General features: G+C 37.2%; 1 protein-coding gene across 6 annotated transcripts in view; it reads right to left on the bottom strand.

Moving 5' to 3' along the window:
• Positions 1 to 16,698, bottom strand: part of LOC101973364 (EGF-like and EMI domain-containing protein 1) — a 616,632-nt gene that overhangs the window by 48,183 nt on the left and 551,751 nt on the right. The window lies entirely within an intron of this gene.

The following is a 16,698-nucleotide window of genomic DNA, read 5'->3' as shown; positions in this document are numbered from 1 at the left end:
AACACTGATAATTTAAATATGAATATAAACATTCACTCCAAAACATCCTTGATGGCTGAATTCACTCAACTTGCAAATATTAATTAAAAACTTACTGTGCTATAGGCATGGAGGAGGTTACTTGAGAAACACTCAAAGTTGACCACATCTCAGGTTTTTTTTTTTTTAATGTGAGTCACTCGTATGAATTTCTCAAGAATAAGAACAAGAAGATGCTTAAAGAAAACTGGCCTCTAACCTTCATAAATTGTGCATCTCTACTTTAGCTACTTTAACTGCCAACTCTCCCAAACAAACTCCAATTCAATTAGTAATAAAATATTACAACTCTCTACGACGAAGCTCTTTCCTTCTCTCGTGGCAATTTGCTTGGTCCAAAGTAAGGGACTGAAATCACTACTTCATTTTATCACCCTCTCCTTCCATATTGTCCTGAATAAGTCACATTCTTTCTTAATAATTTGAAAGCATTTTCATTTGTGCCCTGGGAATGACTAGAGGAGCTTTTAATATTATTAAGTCTAGATCAAATCAATCTAGTCTAAATAGAGCATGGGACTAATGCTTTCTAACCACACCTCCTTCTTACCAATTATTCATGACTATTGGTGGCCTTGGTAGAAAATCCTTGACATCTCTGATCAGAGGTTCCAGACACAGGCCACTTTCATACATTTTTGCTGGCAACCTTTGAACCAATCTGCCAAGTCAAAGCTCACCATCCGGTCCTAAAATCCAAGTGGTGATTCATTGTTTACAAACACAGAGACAGATAACCATTGTTAACTTGACCTTAGCCTCTAACTCCAAGTCCCAAACACTTGAAGACCTGGGCATCTTAACTAGAGCAAGTCATAAATCAAATTACCTTCAGCACTACAAAGAAATGAATGGTTGGCATCTTATGAACTGTAAAGTGCTGTGGGTTTTCCCTGGAAGATGAAGTTCAGACTGATGACAAAAGACCCCATTACTTAATTAAGTTTAATAAAATATGGAGGAACAAACTTTGCCTCGGTTCCAAATAGTCTGATGAATCAATAGGCTTGTTCTGAGAATTAACTGCGTAGTTCTGGGGAGCAAAGTTTTTTTAAGATTATGAACGAGACAACAGAAAGGAAACTATCCTGTGACATGGATAATACTGTCTTAATTTCCTTGCTGCCACCAAATGAAATTAGTAAATTATATTCTATTAACAGGCTTGCTTGCAAGATTTAGAAGCAAGATAAGAGCAGAGAGGAAGGAGTAAAAAGGCTGCTAACAGGGAAACAAGGAGAAAATTTTTGCTCCAGAAAACGACAAACGACTTTGGTAAAAGCAGAAGGTGCGGTGAGGTTGGTTAGGCCAGAGCTGAGTCCAGGCCAAACATGATCATCAAATAAGAACTTTACAAGTCAATTAAAACTCATCATATCATGAGTTAGATGGCAATTTTATTAGATGTGGGTTGAACTGAATTGAAGCAGTATGGATCCACAATTGAGGAAAAGAGAGAGCTGGAACTTTAGATAATAATAGGTTATTATTATTCTTGGTTTGTGATATGAACTCTACTTTTTCCACTGAGTTTTGACTAGAAAATAGAGGTAGAAACTAAAATGTTTTTATGATTTTTAAAAATTGTGGATAAAATTTAATTTTTAAAACCAAAGTCAAAATGGAAAGGTGAAAAATGTCTAGTATTTATCAGGAACAACATGGATTCTAATATTTCAGGTTATATCTATCATTTACTTTTCTGCTTCAGATCTGGAAGGGATAGAACTCCTTTCCAGTCCGGAGACATGTGACCCGTCAACATTATTGCTCTTGATGTCTCTATAAAAGTATTGGTTTTGCAAAACAAAACCTTTTTGAAAATTGTTCTAGGGGGGAAAAATCGCAAATAAGCCCTTTAGAGTGTTCTTCCCAGAATGCATTGTAATCTAATGTTTCCAACAAAAGATGATACATCCCAGAAACACTGCAGACATTTCTTCTTTTAAGAGTTTGCCAAAGTGTAAGCTCTTGTGACATCTGAAGGTTTAAACATTGGCACAGCTAGTTACTTAAAAACACGAACATTTCTTTTTGCCTCTGGAGAATGCAACCAAATAGAAAGTGGCATTCCCACACCTGACAATGCCAACAGCGCATGTGTCCACCAAAAGTCATGAGCAAGGTGTGCTCACACTGGGGAGACTGATGCATCTGTGCACCTCTTCCTGTCACCTAATCAACCTCTGTCAAAAGTGCTGGTTAAAATATGAACAAGTCAATTACTCACCTGGTTATTTTGCCTATTCTAACTAGTCTGATTTTTTTTTTCCTTTTAAATTACTGGGCTATTATTCATGTTACAAAGCCAAGCTTATATTATCTTCAGGGATTGGAAATGTATGGCTCCTTTTTCTACATATGAGTGTATAAATGTTTTTAAAGGAGACACTTTTGCAAGTTGACTGTAAAATAGAATGTAGGACAACTTTTTATTTGTGTATATTTTTATGAACCAGAATTTCAATCATTTATAACTTCAGGAATCTTTGGACCAAAAAAGGGGTGAGAACTACAAGTGGGGCATCCCCCTGTGTAAGAGGAGAACGGCTGTTCTTATGGCCAATGTCAGGGAGGTGTGGGGATATCACTGAGAGAGAGTGGTAGTGTCATATGCTTGGTTGACAGTTCAACCCAAAGAAATCATGTAATGAAGCTGAAAAAGGAAAATAATAAATCAGTTTTCCCTCTGTTTTGTGCCTCTTCTATGTACCACTCTATTGTCTGGTAAATGTATCAGTTCTGTTTCTAGGTTTCTGGACATAAATGTTTCAACCACTGGAAAATCGTTTAATTTTTTAGTCATGTTTAGAAGAATTTGACCCTCTGTAAAATTATTCATTACCTTCCTGACCTGGAGCATGGAGAATTTTATGCATAATATGTGCAATGGAGAATATGCAACAATTTTTAAATATCCAGTCCAGAGGTCATTTTATACAACTGATAAGACATTACTGCACAGCTACAACTTCAGAATCCAAAATCATATTTTTCAACACAGAAAGTTATGGCAAAAGGCAGAAATAAATTCAAATTTATCTACACAAATCTCCTTTCTGGTTTGCATGAACACATTTTTATTAAATTATTATTTTTTTACAACAACACTCCACTCAGGAATTCATCCCATATACATAACTCATTTTTCACAGACAAAAGCCATATCCATATACTAGCTAATTCATTTTTCCTGATTCATATATATTTTCCTTTTCTCTCAATGCCTTATTTTTAGTTCAGAAATTGTCAGTTAATAAAAATCCTGGCTCATTTCACCCCCTTTATTTAAAACACATTAGTTAATCACTAGAAATGGAAATTATATAGGACAATTAAAAATCCAAAATAAGAATATATTAAGCCCTCAGGTTACACTAATTCTTATTTGTAGGGCACACAGTAGAAGAAGAGTATATTTACTTAGCACCAGAGAAGAACAGAATCCCCAGACCCAGAAAGGCTGGAACATGGATGTAAAACATTATATTCTTTTTTGTTTGTTTGTTTGATACTGGGGATTGAACCAAGGGGCACTCGACCACTGAGCCACATCCCCAGTCCTATTTTGCATTTTCTTTAGAGACAGGGTCTCACTGACTTGCTTAGGACCTTGCTTTTGCTGAGGCTGGCTTTGAATTCATGATCCTCTTGCTTCAGCCTCCCAAGCTGCTGGGATTACAGGCATGTGCCACCATGTCCAGCAAACATTCCATTCTTAAGCTTTAGTATAAGTGACAACAAAACCAAGCAATGACAACAAAATGCCCACAGAAAAATAAGTCAACCAGTATATCGAAATAGTGATAAGCCTGGCATGGTGGTACATGCCTGTATTTCCAGAAACTCAGGAGGCTGAGGAAGAAGGATCACAAGTTCAAAGTCAGTCTCAGCAATTTGGAGAGACACAGTCTCAAAATAAAAAAATAAAATAAATAAAGCAGGCTGGGGACGTGGCTCAGTGGTTAAGCACCACTGGGTTCAATTTTAAGGAAGGAAGGAAGGAAGGAAGGAAGGAAGGAAGGAAGGAAGGAAGGAAGGGAGGGAGGGAGGGAGGGAGGGAGGGAAAGAAAGAAAGAAAGAAAGAAAGAACAAAAGAAAGAAAGAAAGAAAGAAAGAAAGAAAGAAAGAAAGAAAGAAAGAAAGAAAGAAAGAAAGAAAGAAAGAAAGAAAGAAAAGAGATGCTCCAGGACAGCTAATGGCTAATTCAATGCTGCTCCATCTGGGAGCTGGAGCTGCCCTATGTTAGGAAGCATAGGAAACACCTATGAAATGCTCCCTGCTTGAATACACTTCTCCTGCTCACCCTTCCCTAATGCATCCCCTTGAGTGAGACTTTTCTTTGAGTTTCTGGAATGTCCTTTATTTAATGCACTGTCCATATTTTATTAGTTAATCTAACACTGAAGTTCAGGAACCTTCTTCCCTGTTGGGAACTACTTAAGACAAAGCTAAACACAGGCAGGTGGTGAGTAGAAAGAAGGAGAGAAGAGGAACTCAGATGGGGACAATGCTGGGAGGGCCGGTGGCAGCAGACAAGTCTTGCCTTCTTTGTTTTTTCTTTAAGGTGGACTTTTCCCTGGAGATGATATTTTGGGTATGTAGAATATACATGGCCATCACAAAAAGAGCCAGTTTTCCCTCAAGGGAAAATGAACACATCTGGTACAATAAATAAGCCAACTTTTATAATTTTATAACCTGCTACTTTGGGGGCATAATTAACCTAGTAATAAAAATATTTTGTTAGGGATAAAAATACTTGACATTTCAATTCTGGGCATTTTATTCTTTGCTAAAAACTAAGAGGAAAGGGTGTGTTTGTAGCTTAGAATGGAAAGAATGGGCAAATGATAATATCCTCTAAGGAGAAAGAAAGAAAGAGCCTTAGAAGGGTAAGTGAATTCAGATTAGAAATGTTGAGATTAATTAATTAATGATGGTGGAATGTGATGATCATTACTCTCCAAAGTGCATGGGTGAAGACACAAATTGGTGTGAATATACTGTGTATACAACCAGAGATATGAAAAATTGTGCTCTATATGTTTAATAAGAATTGTAATGCATTCTTCTGTCATATATAAATAAAAAAATTACATAAAAATAAAATAAAAGGAGGTTATCATAAAAAAATGTTGACATTATTTGTCAGATTTTTAAAAACTGATAATTATAATAGTGATGAAGGAAAAAGAGTATTGTTTGAAAATTTGGTCTTAACTGTATAATAGAAATGATAATGTCTGACCATATTATTTTGCAGTTTTCAAAATAATAAAATATTTTCAAGTGAAATAAAGTATTTGGGGAAATAGTAATCATTTATTTAGATGTACAACTGGTTTTATTATCACTAGTTTGCCTGAAGTATCTTTTCTAGTAATCCTGCTTCCATCTCCTGCTAAAATTTGTAAGACAATATTTACAAGTTTAAGACAATTTAAGTGGTAATAGTTAATTCATTCACTGAAGTAAGTTATTAAGGGTCTAGAAAATTTTAAAACTACCTACAAGATATTATTTTTCCTTTAGCAGGTCAGCAAAGACTACAAGGCTTTTATATTCCTAGTGTTTTCCAAGTTCAGGCCTAAAAAGCACTTTCACACACAGTCATGTGTGTGTGTGTAAATCAGTGAAAACAACTTCTTGGGGTGGGAAAAATAGACCCAATTTACAAGAGTGATTCTATTTTTAAATAAACATGCCCCGAAATTAAACAGGAAATTTTAACTTCCAGAGAAATTCTCACAACTGTGCAAAGAAATAAATGCAAGAATGTTCACAGCAGCAATATTTTTAATAGCAAAGTACTGAAAACAATCTAAATGTTACCTCTATGGGATTTATTAAAGAAATCATTTTAGAGACAAGCACCAGAATACTCTTCAACCATATGAGAGAAAAGGCAAAAAATCTGTGTACTGAGATAAAAAGGTGCTTTCAATATATTGTTAATGCATAAAAACTAAGTCAAACATAATACGTGTTTAGTGCAATCACATTTTTTGGGAAAAAATATGCTTAGCTTAATTGTGGAAGGCGATGTAGAGCTCTCTAATGGTGGTTAGGTGAGAGGGGTGAACTTGGAGAGAAAATCCACAGAGAAGCTTCTTTCCACTCGGCACATTTCTATATCTATTTTAGAAAACTTATTATGATTTTGTGATATGTATGAGATATATAAAATAAAGACTTTGAGAGGAAATAATAGCATCTACCTTTTTCTTTTGAGCCTTGGTCCAGACTCCCAGTGAATGTGGGAGCTAGGGCCCTCTAGTGGACAACTTTAGCAATGCACTTCTCTTAAGGCTACTTAATACCACATTCCAGGAAAAGTCTCACCAAAAATCTTACATCAAATAATATCACAAAATTCAATGCTGTTGAATATATTTCTGAATTTAAAATTCCTGGAAATATCTTGATAAAATCTGAATTCATGATGTATTTTCTGTGCATAACATGACAGCATCCGCTTACTCAGTTGCATTTCATGGGAAAGCTCTGAGCCTGTCCATTTGCTGTGAGAGTACATTTGTTAGCATTAAAAAATGCTTCCATACAGGAAATTCTGACCTCCAGTAATTACCAAAGCTGGTTTCTAATTGAGAAACAGCCATTGCTTACGCCAATCTCTAAAGTAGAATCTCCATAGGCAGCTGTCACCTCAAGATTGAATCACTTATGTGAATAATGAAGGTGCCTATGTTCATGGGCTAATCTAAAACATTTCTAACAAGAGAAAATATTTCAAAACTATATATGGTTATGTCAACCACCAAATTCCCTCGGTTGGGTTGAAGGCGTGCGGAGTTTCCTGTCAACTTGCGCTCTGAAGCAGAACAGTCTCCAGCCCGACCACTGTGGTTTGCTCCGTATTAACTATTGGCTACCTTGGAAATGTACCGTCTCTCATTGTAAAACTCCCCAAAGGGCAATTCAAATCACATTTAGAATTTCCTATTTACATTGCAATGGCCATGGCAGAAGTTTGAATGTCACAGTACAAATCTGGTACCAAATGCTGAGCGTGTTCAGCGGATTCGGTTTCAGAATTCACTTCACATGAACATATTTTCATCAAGTAAAAGGGGGAGGGAATGTCATGGGATAAGGTCATGTTATGAACTCTAGATTTAACCCTTTATCATCTAGAACAAGTAAACTTGTGATTTTGCTCAGGCAAAAGAGAATCTACCAGACACATTTACATCATAATCTTGCCTTTTAAACTCGTATGCAAAAAAAAGTGATGGAGCACAGGCCACTAATATTTCCAGATAAACACCAAGTGTGGGAAAGGGAAATTTTGGTTATATTAGCCTAGAAAATAAGAGTTAACTTTCCTGGAAAGGCTAATATTTTTCTAAACAAGTAATAAGGATTCCTAATTATTTCTCTTTCTTAAGCTGTGTCATTTGAAGAGTTGTGTATTTGGGCATCATTTTTATCTTCTGATATTTTTTCCCTAGTAGGTGGATTTTTAGGGTAGATTGCAAAATGAATAAGTTGATATTATTTTTAGAAAGCTTTGTTTTGTGTGCTTTGTTTTGCCTTTTTGTGTTTTTGTTATAACAAATGCTCTGTAAGAGGAAAATGTTATTCCAATTGGACACAGTTACACACATGCATAGTATCTTAATCTCTAGATTCTTTGGTTCATGCAACTGAGGTGAACTTGAAAGATTTCTGTGCAAACAGAGCAGGTCGGTAACCATGGCACTGAGAAGCACTGCTTCATGTCACTATGTAATGACTGGGCGGCTGAGTTCACCTCAGCCCAAGGTTCCCCATTTCAGACATGTACATTTATTTGCAGTAAATGATGATATGTCTACCAATTTATTATAATCCCACATTGAAATAATTTATTCTGACCTGTTTGTTTGAAGTTTGTTTAAAATAAACTGTACCTAAAGGCAATATGTGATTAGAATAGACTTCTAGACTCAAGAAAGAGACATATTATTTGGCTTCTAAATGGTTATAGGAAAATAACAGTCATCCCTTGGCTAAGACTGCCTTTAAACAGTCCTGACTTGGAAGACTTAAATTGCTGCCTTAATTTTAAAACTGATAGAACCCATTTGGGGCTTAGATTATATATGTTACCATCACATGAAGGAGAAGAATACATAAAGGCACACAGAGAAAGAAAGACCTGTCAGCATATGGCATATTCTCAAGAATATAAGACATAGTTTGTTATTCAAAATCTATGGGGGTAGAAATTGGGTTTTTTTTCAAGATTTTGAATTTGTTAAAAGTGCTCGGAACCAGACACTTATACCGGGTTTTGATAATAAGTTGCCATAACACATTACCATATTAGACTGACACTTATACTTTCTTAAAGAAGCAGAATAGATCTTTTTAGAGACTCAAAATTCACCCCATAAATTTTGGATCATTTCATGTATCAACTCAAATGAGAAAGGAGTAATGCAGTTCTTGTCAAAGAAGACAGAAACTGGATACTTAGAAAATCATATAAATTAAAATAATTATGATTTTAGAAAATCTTAATGTGGCCTTGATGCAACGCTCAATGCCATTTTGTTGAAGCATATTATTTTAATCCTCATTGACAGCTAGTTTTAAAAATTCTATGACAGCCATACCACACTCAATGGATACTACAGTATAATGAAAAATGAAGGATTGAAGGAATATGGCTCTATTTTAGCTCTGCAAAATGAAGGTGACAGTATTTACACTTTGCACCATCAGGTGTTGGAGATAAAGCATAAAGATCAGCTGAGCTAGGGCCTGGCATACAACAGCAATGGGAGGCTTTACTCCTGAATGACAAGTGGGTAAACTAAGAGACAAAGGTCCAGAGCAGCTAGAACTCAAAATTCTTATTAAGTCCTCAACTTTAACTGTTCATTCAAGCACAAAGTTTCCCTATCTTCCTTGATGTTCTATTACTGGATAATCATATTCCCCCAAAGGAAGGAAAACCTTAGCCAAGTTGCTCATTCTGTAGAAACTAGAGCAGGGAAGCACTTACTGTGAGTGGTCCTTTTATAACATAAGCCAGATCATGTCAGTCTGCTCAAAGCCTTTCAGTGGTTCCCCCCATCTCAGTCTGCTAGAAGCAGAAGTCTTGCACTGGCCCCTAAGGTGCTATAAAATAGGCCTTTCCTCTTGCTTTTCTGGCTTTATCACTTTAGCTCTTTCTGTTTCTCCACTCCTGACCCATGAGCCTTAGTTGTTCTTAACTTCCCCACCTTGACTTCTGTCTGGCCTTCTGTTGACCCCTGTGAACTCTGTTGCCTGCTCTGCACTCCTGATCCCTTTTGCTCTATGCTGCTTGTATTTGTCCAACAGCACTTACCTTCTATTGTGCTACCAAAGGTACTTGTTTGTTATGTTGATTGCCTATTGCATGTTTTCTCTTGCTAGACTGTAAGCTCTAGGAGGACAGTGCTCTTAGCTTCCTTCATGGGTACAACCCAGCTAATCCCAAGATTATTGCTTGCATATAAAATATGGGTTTAGGATGTTAACCAGCAATTCCTGGAACACTCCATGTGAAGAGACCATATAAAAGAAGGTGCCAAGCCACACCAGTAATCAGAAAAATAAAAAATATATCTTTTAAAATCTGATGCAAGGTAGACACACAGTAGATAACCTACTTTGGCTGCGGTTGTGGCTCAGTGTTAAGTTAGCAAAGTTGATGAAGGAGTCAATTTTTTGTCTATTCAGCAAATACCCTCGGATTACAAACCCAAAAGAAATGCTGAGACATGCACAAGCATATATATACACGTAGAGAGATTTTTTGTAAACTAAGCAGCCCAAATGGCCTTTGTCTTCCCTTTAGAAAAATGGAAAACAAAGTTGTAGATACTTCACATAACAGTGAGCTTTTACACACATAAAAGAAATGGGACACATTCAACATTCATCATTCCAAATGAACTCCCAAAGCAATGCTGAGTGAAACGACAAGTTTTCAGGTTGAGAGTGACAATATGATGCTATTGGTTCACCGGTGATTTCAAGCTTGCTTAACGTTGCTACATGTTGTAAGCGGAACACGATCTGAGCTCCCTGCCTGCGGTGCTCTGCGGAGCATCCAGCTCCGCCACAGGCTGTGCACACTCTTGCTCACACCAAGCACACCCTCTCACCCTGTTTCTGATTCTGCTCCAATTTTGAATGAAGTTCAGTGATTCTGCCCCAAGTACAAAGAATAGCAAGTTGTGCCCCTGAACTGTTTCCACCTAAACAGGCTTGTTTTAGTTTGACTATAGGGAGGGCTGTCCCCAATCTCAAAAGTTACGCAGAATGTTTGCATTAAATGATCTAGGTCCTGAGAGGTCAGCCATGACTTTTCTCGAGGGCTATTTTCATAGGCTTTATCTTGTTCCATGTGACATATCTCCATTTGAGTTGCTATTTGTAGACGTAGCTCTTGATTTTGAGGGAAATAGAACTATTGTGTGGTTTCCAAATGGAAGATTATCAGAGAGATACCAAGTTTTTAAGATATGATCTAAATTTGCAAAATTTTAAGAATATAAACAGTTAACTCATGCATTTTCTACAATGCCAGCAACATCATTTATTATTTGAAACAGGGCAAAACAACATATCATTTTCTAAATGCTCAAGAAAGAAGACTTTTCCCCTGCTTTTGAAACATTCCAATTTTTCACTAAATGCTTTACTTAGGATGGAAATGACCTAGAAGATTCCTGGCTCACAGCAAGAATTCTTCTTTTTCAATGTGAACATGTCTTTTTTTTTATGGTAAACATTGACAGGATGAGATTAGGCTGGTCCTGGACAAAATTCATCAGAGGAATCTATATGCTTCAACTTCACCTAAAAGCCTTTCTTGCTATAACTCCTGGTAACAATGATTCTTATCTGACTTTCCGTAAGTCAACTCTGTTTTAGGGGCTACTAGCTTGAGACCATGAGTTATTCACAGGAGTTTTGTGATCTCTCTGAAACTGTTAGCAAAAATGAATGTGGGGGCTGCAATTGTGACTCAGTGGTAGAGGGCTCGCCTAACATGCATGAGACACTGGGTTCAATTCTTAGCACCATATATAAATAAATGAATAAAATAAAGGTCCGTCAACATCTAAAAAATACTAAAAAAGAAAAAGAATGGGCACGTACGTTTTCTAGGAAGAACCAGCATAGTTTTGAGCAGTTCCTCATTAAAATGTCATTTTGTTTTTTGTCATTAAAATGACATTTTGTAAAAATGTCATTCAGAGAACCACCCCCCAAGAAACAAAAAGTTTGAAAAATGATGTTTTAAGCACTGGGGGCATGGCTGCCAGCAGTGTTCTTTCACAGTGTGCTTAAGCTGCTGATTCCTTTGTTCAATCTTCAAGAAAGTCTGATTCAATTGATCTGTGGTAAAGATCTGCCATTTTTATCAGGTACCTAGCAGATCCCGATGATGCAAGAGATAATGATACAAAAGATCGCACCATTCCAAGGAATAAAATCACAGTTAAGTGTTGACTTCAAAGTCTTTGCCCCTAACCAATCTCTCTAGTCTTATTTCTTCTACTACTCACGCTGCCCTACATAGAGACAAATAGTTCTTCTGCTCACTTATTCCTGAATTCAAAGAATAACTATTGAATTCATTATAGGGACCTGTGCTAGGTTTCAAAAGCAGAATGATTTTAGTTAACCCGAGGTCAGCCTCAGTCTGAAACTATTAACTGACGAATTTCAGAAATAAGCAATTATGAAGTTTTTAATAACTTTTATTGCTGTATCTATTATAATTGTTCCATTTTATTATTATCTATTATTGCTAATTGCTTACTATATCTATGTATAAATTAAACTTTATCATAGGTATGTACATAGAGAAAAAAAACCTGTGTGCATGCGTGTGTGTGTGTTTGGTGGTATCTGCAGTTTCAGCTATCCACTGGGGGTCTTGGGTTGTATCATCCATGGATAAGGGGTACTACTGTATCAGCTTCTTTTAGGGCTTCACTCTTACCTGTTCCCCTTCACTGGGTAAAGGACTATTGATCCTGGGGTACTCAGTCTCAATATTAACCATTCTGTGTAGCCAACCTAGATCCCTTGGAACAGATTTATGATTGTTTGTTTTTCCCAGTAGATCCCAGATATTTTTCGTTTTGTTTTTCCTGTCTTAATTGCACCACAACCCATTTGTTATGTTTTAGTTTGGGGTTTCTGGACTCTTCCTGGCCAGAAACCATGTAAAAGTCTTAATTAGGCTGCCTCCAATTCTAATGCTAGTGTCCTAATATTTGCTGAGCAGATGAAGAAATCACCATGTGTTCATCTCTACCAATGAGATACTTCTGAAATTCAGGCATCCAGGAGGAGGATCCCCATGGTTAGGATCCTAAGCACAATGATGACTCTAAGGACAAAGTAATTTGGTTAGAATCTCTTCACTTAATCTGGCAGTGTCTGAAGAATGAGCTTACCCCCCCCCCCAGCCCCCTGCAAAACAACAACAACAACAAAAAAAAAAAAAAAACAGTTGCACAGATGGATGGGAACACGTCCAGGGCCGTGACCCCTCAGTGACCAAGGTGATTTTCAGCTCAGTGTGAGCCCCACAGCCTACCTATTTTATCCAGCATTTTTTTAGCTGCTATGACCAAAACACTAGACAAGAACAATTTTAGGAGAGGAAATGTTTATTTGGGGGCTCACAGTTTTAGAGATCTCAGTCCATAAATGGCCGGCTCCATTCCTCGGGGCTTTAGATGAGAAAGAATACTATGGTGGAAAAGTGTGGTGGAGAGAAGCAGCTCAAGACATCACACCTGGAAGCAGAGAGAGCTCCGCTCAACAAGCACAAAATACATACTCCAAAGTCACGCCCCCAGGAACCCACATCCTCCAGCCACATCCTTCCTGCCTAGAGTTACTACCAGTTAATCCCAGTCAGTGGATTAACACACTGATTGTATTAAAACTCTGCTAACCCAAGCATTTCACCTCTATGCGTTCTTGCATTGTATCACACAAAAGCTTTTGGGGGACACCTCACAGCTAAACTATAACACTACCCTAGAGTTAAGTCCCTCTTTAGATGATCTCAAAAGGTATCAGCCAGTGCACAGTCAGGCCAGACTAGGAAAGAAACCACAGAGCAAACCAAGAGTCCATCTAAAGTTGGCTTTACCTTTAAAGTCCTTCCAGAAAACTTAAAATTTACAGTAAAATAAAACAGCATTTCCTGAATCTTGGATGCAGTGAAGACAGAGAGGGTCAAACCACAGTGAGCATGCCTGGTGAAGAAAACTTACTGGGTAACACCTGACTAGTGTTTATGCTATTAGTTCTGCAACCATTTATTAAGCACTCTCTTCATAGCCAAGCATAAAATAAATTAATTAAAATATGATTCCCCCCCTCTAAATGAGTGCCTTAAATTTATTTTTGAGCTTAATATTTTGAAGTATTTTATATATCTTTAAGAATAAGCTACACTACAAGTAATTTATATAGCATCCATATTTTTATTCTATATGTGTTGTGAAATTAGTAGGATCTTAAAATGTCATGAAAGCACATTTCACTTTAGTAGAAATATCATGCTTTCTTTCCCCCCTTAAACATGGTACTTTGTGGGTGTGCGTTTTTGATCTCAAGTACCTTTCAGATTCTTGAACTCTGTTCAGGTTATTGCTGAACACGATAACTTCCTTCATGTGTTGAGATGCTGGGAGCCTGTGCTTTGCATATAGATATTTACACATACGGAGATGAGAACACGTGCATAGAATTTGTTTCAGTACAAAACCTGTGAGGTTGATATACAAGTTTTAGTAGCTGTCCATTCCAGAAAGCACAATCAGAGGACAGTGGACAGAATCAAATTTATTTTTCAAATGAAACCTTCACTGAAAATTGAATTCACACTTACAAATGGAATATTTCACATGAAACCTGTGAGTTTTAGTTTTTCATCTTAGTCATGTCAGGAATCCTGATTATAGGGCTATCCTTCCTGTATGGCTAGACTACAGATGGGAAAGATGGGAAGTAGTTTAATGAATAGCCCCTGTGACAGGAGAGGGGATTGCCAATTCATTCCACCCTTTATTCCAAATATTTTTCTAAAGCCTAGAGGTCTTTCACATTTTTTACTTTTCTTTTTCAAAACCATATTTTAATGTCTGATGTGTAATATTTGGTCATAATTGACTCCTGCTTCAATAATCCCAAAAGTCTGAAAAATTTATTCCCGATTGAGTACAGCAACTCTCTGAGGTGGAGTTAGAGAGGGAAGAGTTGGCACAGCCTTTGATGGGAATGAAAACACTCACAGGGGCTGGGGATGTGGCTCAAGCGGTAGCGCGCTCGCCTGGCATGCGTGCGGCCCGGGTTCGATCCTCAGCACCACATACAAACAAGGATGCTGTACCCGCTGATAACTAAATAATAAATATTAAAATTCTCTCTCTCTCTCTACCTCTCTACCTCTTTAAAAAAAAAAAAAAAAAGAAAGAAAACACTCACAGGTACTCTGCTTCCCAAGGAGGGTTTTAGTTTGCTGGATGACCCAATTGAGGGCAATGGGGACCCTTGTCTTCCTTTTTCCTGTGCACTCTTCAGTGGCCAGGAGCAGGTGGCCAAATTTAGCACTACCTAGGGAAGTATGTGTTTATCTACCCCAAGAAGGTGTGAGAGTCCATGACCATCATTCTCCAGCTTCAACTAGCACCAGTATCACTGGGAAGACTTTTAAAACACAGATTTAAGGGCATTACCTCTGAAGTTTTTGATTATGTAGGTGAGATGGAGCTGAAAATTTTACATTTCTAACAAATTCACACAGGGTGATGATGTGTTGGTGTGTGAACTGGCCAATGCCTAATAATACCTATAAAGATTTTTTTTTCTAGATTTTCTAGACACTGGAAATGCTCAATTTATATAGAAAAATTTAATTAAAGCAGCGTCTTTTAGCAAAGGTCCTGATGGCATTCACTGGAAAGAAACTGAATTCATGAAGCCCATATTTCTACCTCTTTCAAGGTCTCCTCTGCTCTACCTTCTGAAATAATCCATGCACTCTATGTGCCATTATAACACAGGGTAAACAACAAAAATAGCTAAAAATACTTGAATTATTATTTTTTGTTCTTTCTTTCTTTTTCTTTTCCTTTCTTTTTTCTTTTCTTTCTTTCTTCTTTTTTTTTGGTGAGACCGTTTCTTTGATTTTCTTTTAATTGAAAAGGTTCTTTAAAACCACACGGTGGCGCTGTAATCACATGAGTGGCAGTCTCAGGATTGCAGAACTGGGTCTCTGAACCCATTATAAATTAAGAGATAATTCTGAAAGCTAAGCATCTGCAATTTTGGCATAACAATTATTGGCCCATAAAGTATAAATGACAAGTTGTAGCTAGATACCTTTACAAAAACTTCAGTCAGAGCTTTCAATATTTTTACAATGCCTGAGACAGAAAGCATTCTTCTCCTCTGCCGTTTCATAGTGTGAAAACAACTTCACAAGAGCAAGCAACAGATCATTTCTTGCATGAGCTATGTAACAAATTCAATCAAAAATAACTCCCGCTTCAGTTTAGCAGATTACTGTGTGATAGCAAATTCACTTCTACACTTAAATCATTTTTGAAAAGTGAATTCTTTTCTCTAGCATTTTTAATTTTAGATATTTACATGCCTCTATGTTTCTTGCAAAAAGTAAAATTCAGCTTTTGATTTTTTTCTACTAAATTATCTACTTGGGTCCTTCGTATCTCTAAGTGAGATTTTTAAGATGGCATTGAGTCTTTAGTGTATTCTGATTTACTAAATTGCTGTTAAGGTAGACGCTATAATCTGCGCAACTCTAAGATAAGCACAGAATTCTTAGATCAGGGTACTGTCAAAGTGAAGTTAGAGAGGGAAGAGTTGGCACAGCCTTTGATGGGAGATTACAGTTAGTGATTCCAATTCCTGTCCTACGACAGAATATTTGTTACTATTAGCAGAAATGGTAGTTTCCTGGAGTTGGTGGGCTGGCTTAAAATGCCAACTTCTTTGTAATTGCATCTTGATATAGTGCTTTGATCATCCAAGCAACACAAAAACCAAATAATACCACAGCAAGTACCAATAGATAAGCATGTCAACAGAATCTCTTCTGGACCTAGAATGGACCTAGAAATTTGCTTTGCAATCCCGAATTCAAAGTCTACCTTTGCCAAAGATAAAAGGACCCCCAAACACGAGCACCCAGGCTAATAGCAACAACAAACAAAAACCAAACAAACAGATGAAAAGAAAACAAAGAAAAAATGCAGAAAAGAGGGACATAAGGTGTCCCTCTACATCCTCCTGAATATGTACAGACTTCTTACATCACCACTGACATGGATTCTGGTTCTTGATGCTGAACTTACATTTTGGATCAAAGTTTCCCTCTGGGCATTCTGAGTCAGACAAAGTACTCTGAGAATACATGGTGACATATTTCCCCAAATGCAGAGATCTGAGGGGTAAAGTCTATTAACCTAGAAAAAGAGAAGACTTGAGGTCTGAAATCATCACCTCCGATGCAGATTAGAGATGCCATTGCAATGTTATTTTGGGGATGGAGCTATTGCTCTGACATGGGTACTGTGTGCTGCACTTTATTGCCACGTGAGTTAGGTGGAATGGGCGTTC

This window comes from Ictidomys tridecemlineatus, chromosome 3, assembly GCF_052094955.1.
Source record: "Ictidomys tridecemlineatus isolate mIctTri1 chromosome 3, mIctTri1.hap1, whole genome shotgun sequence".
NCBI lineage: Eukaryota > Metazoa > Chordata > Mammalia > Rodentia > Sciuridae > Ictidomys > Ictidomys tridecemlineatus.
The sequence above is the reverse complement of the archived record's forward strand: the minus strand, read 5'-3'. Positions and strand labels throughout refer to the sequence as shown.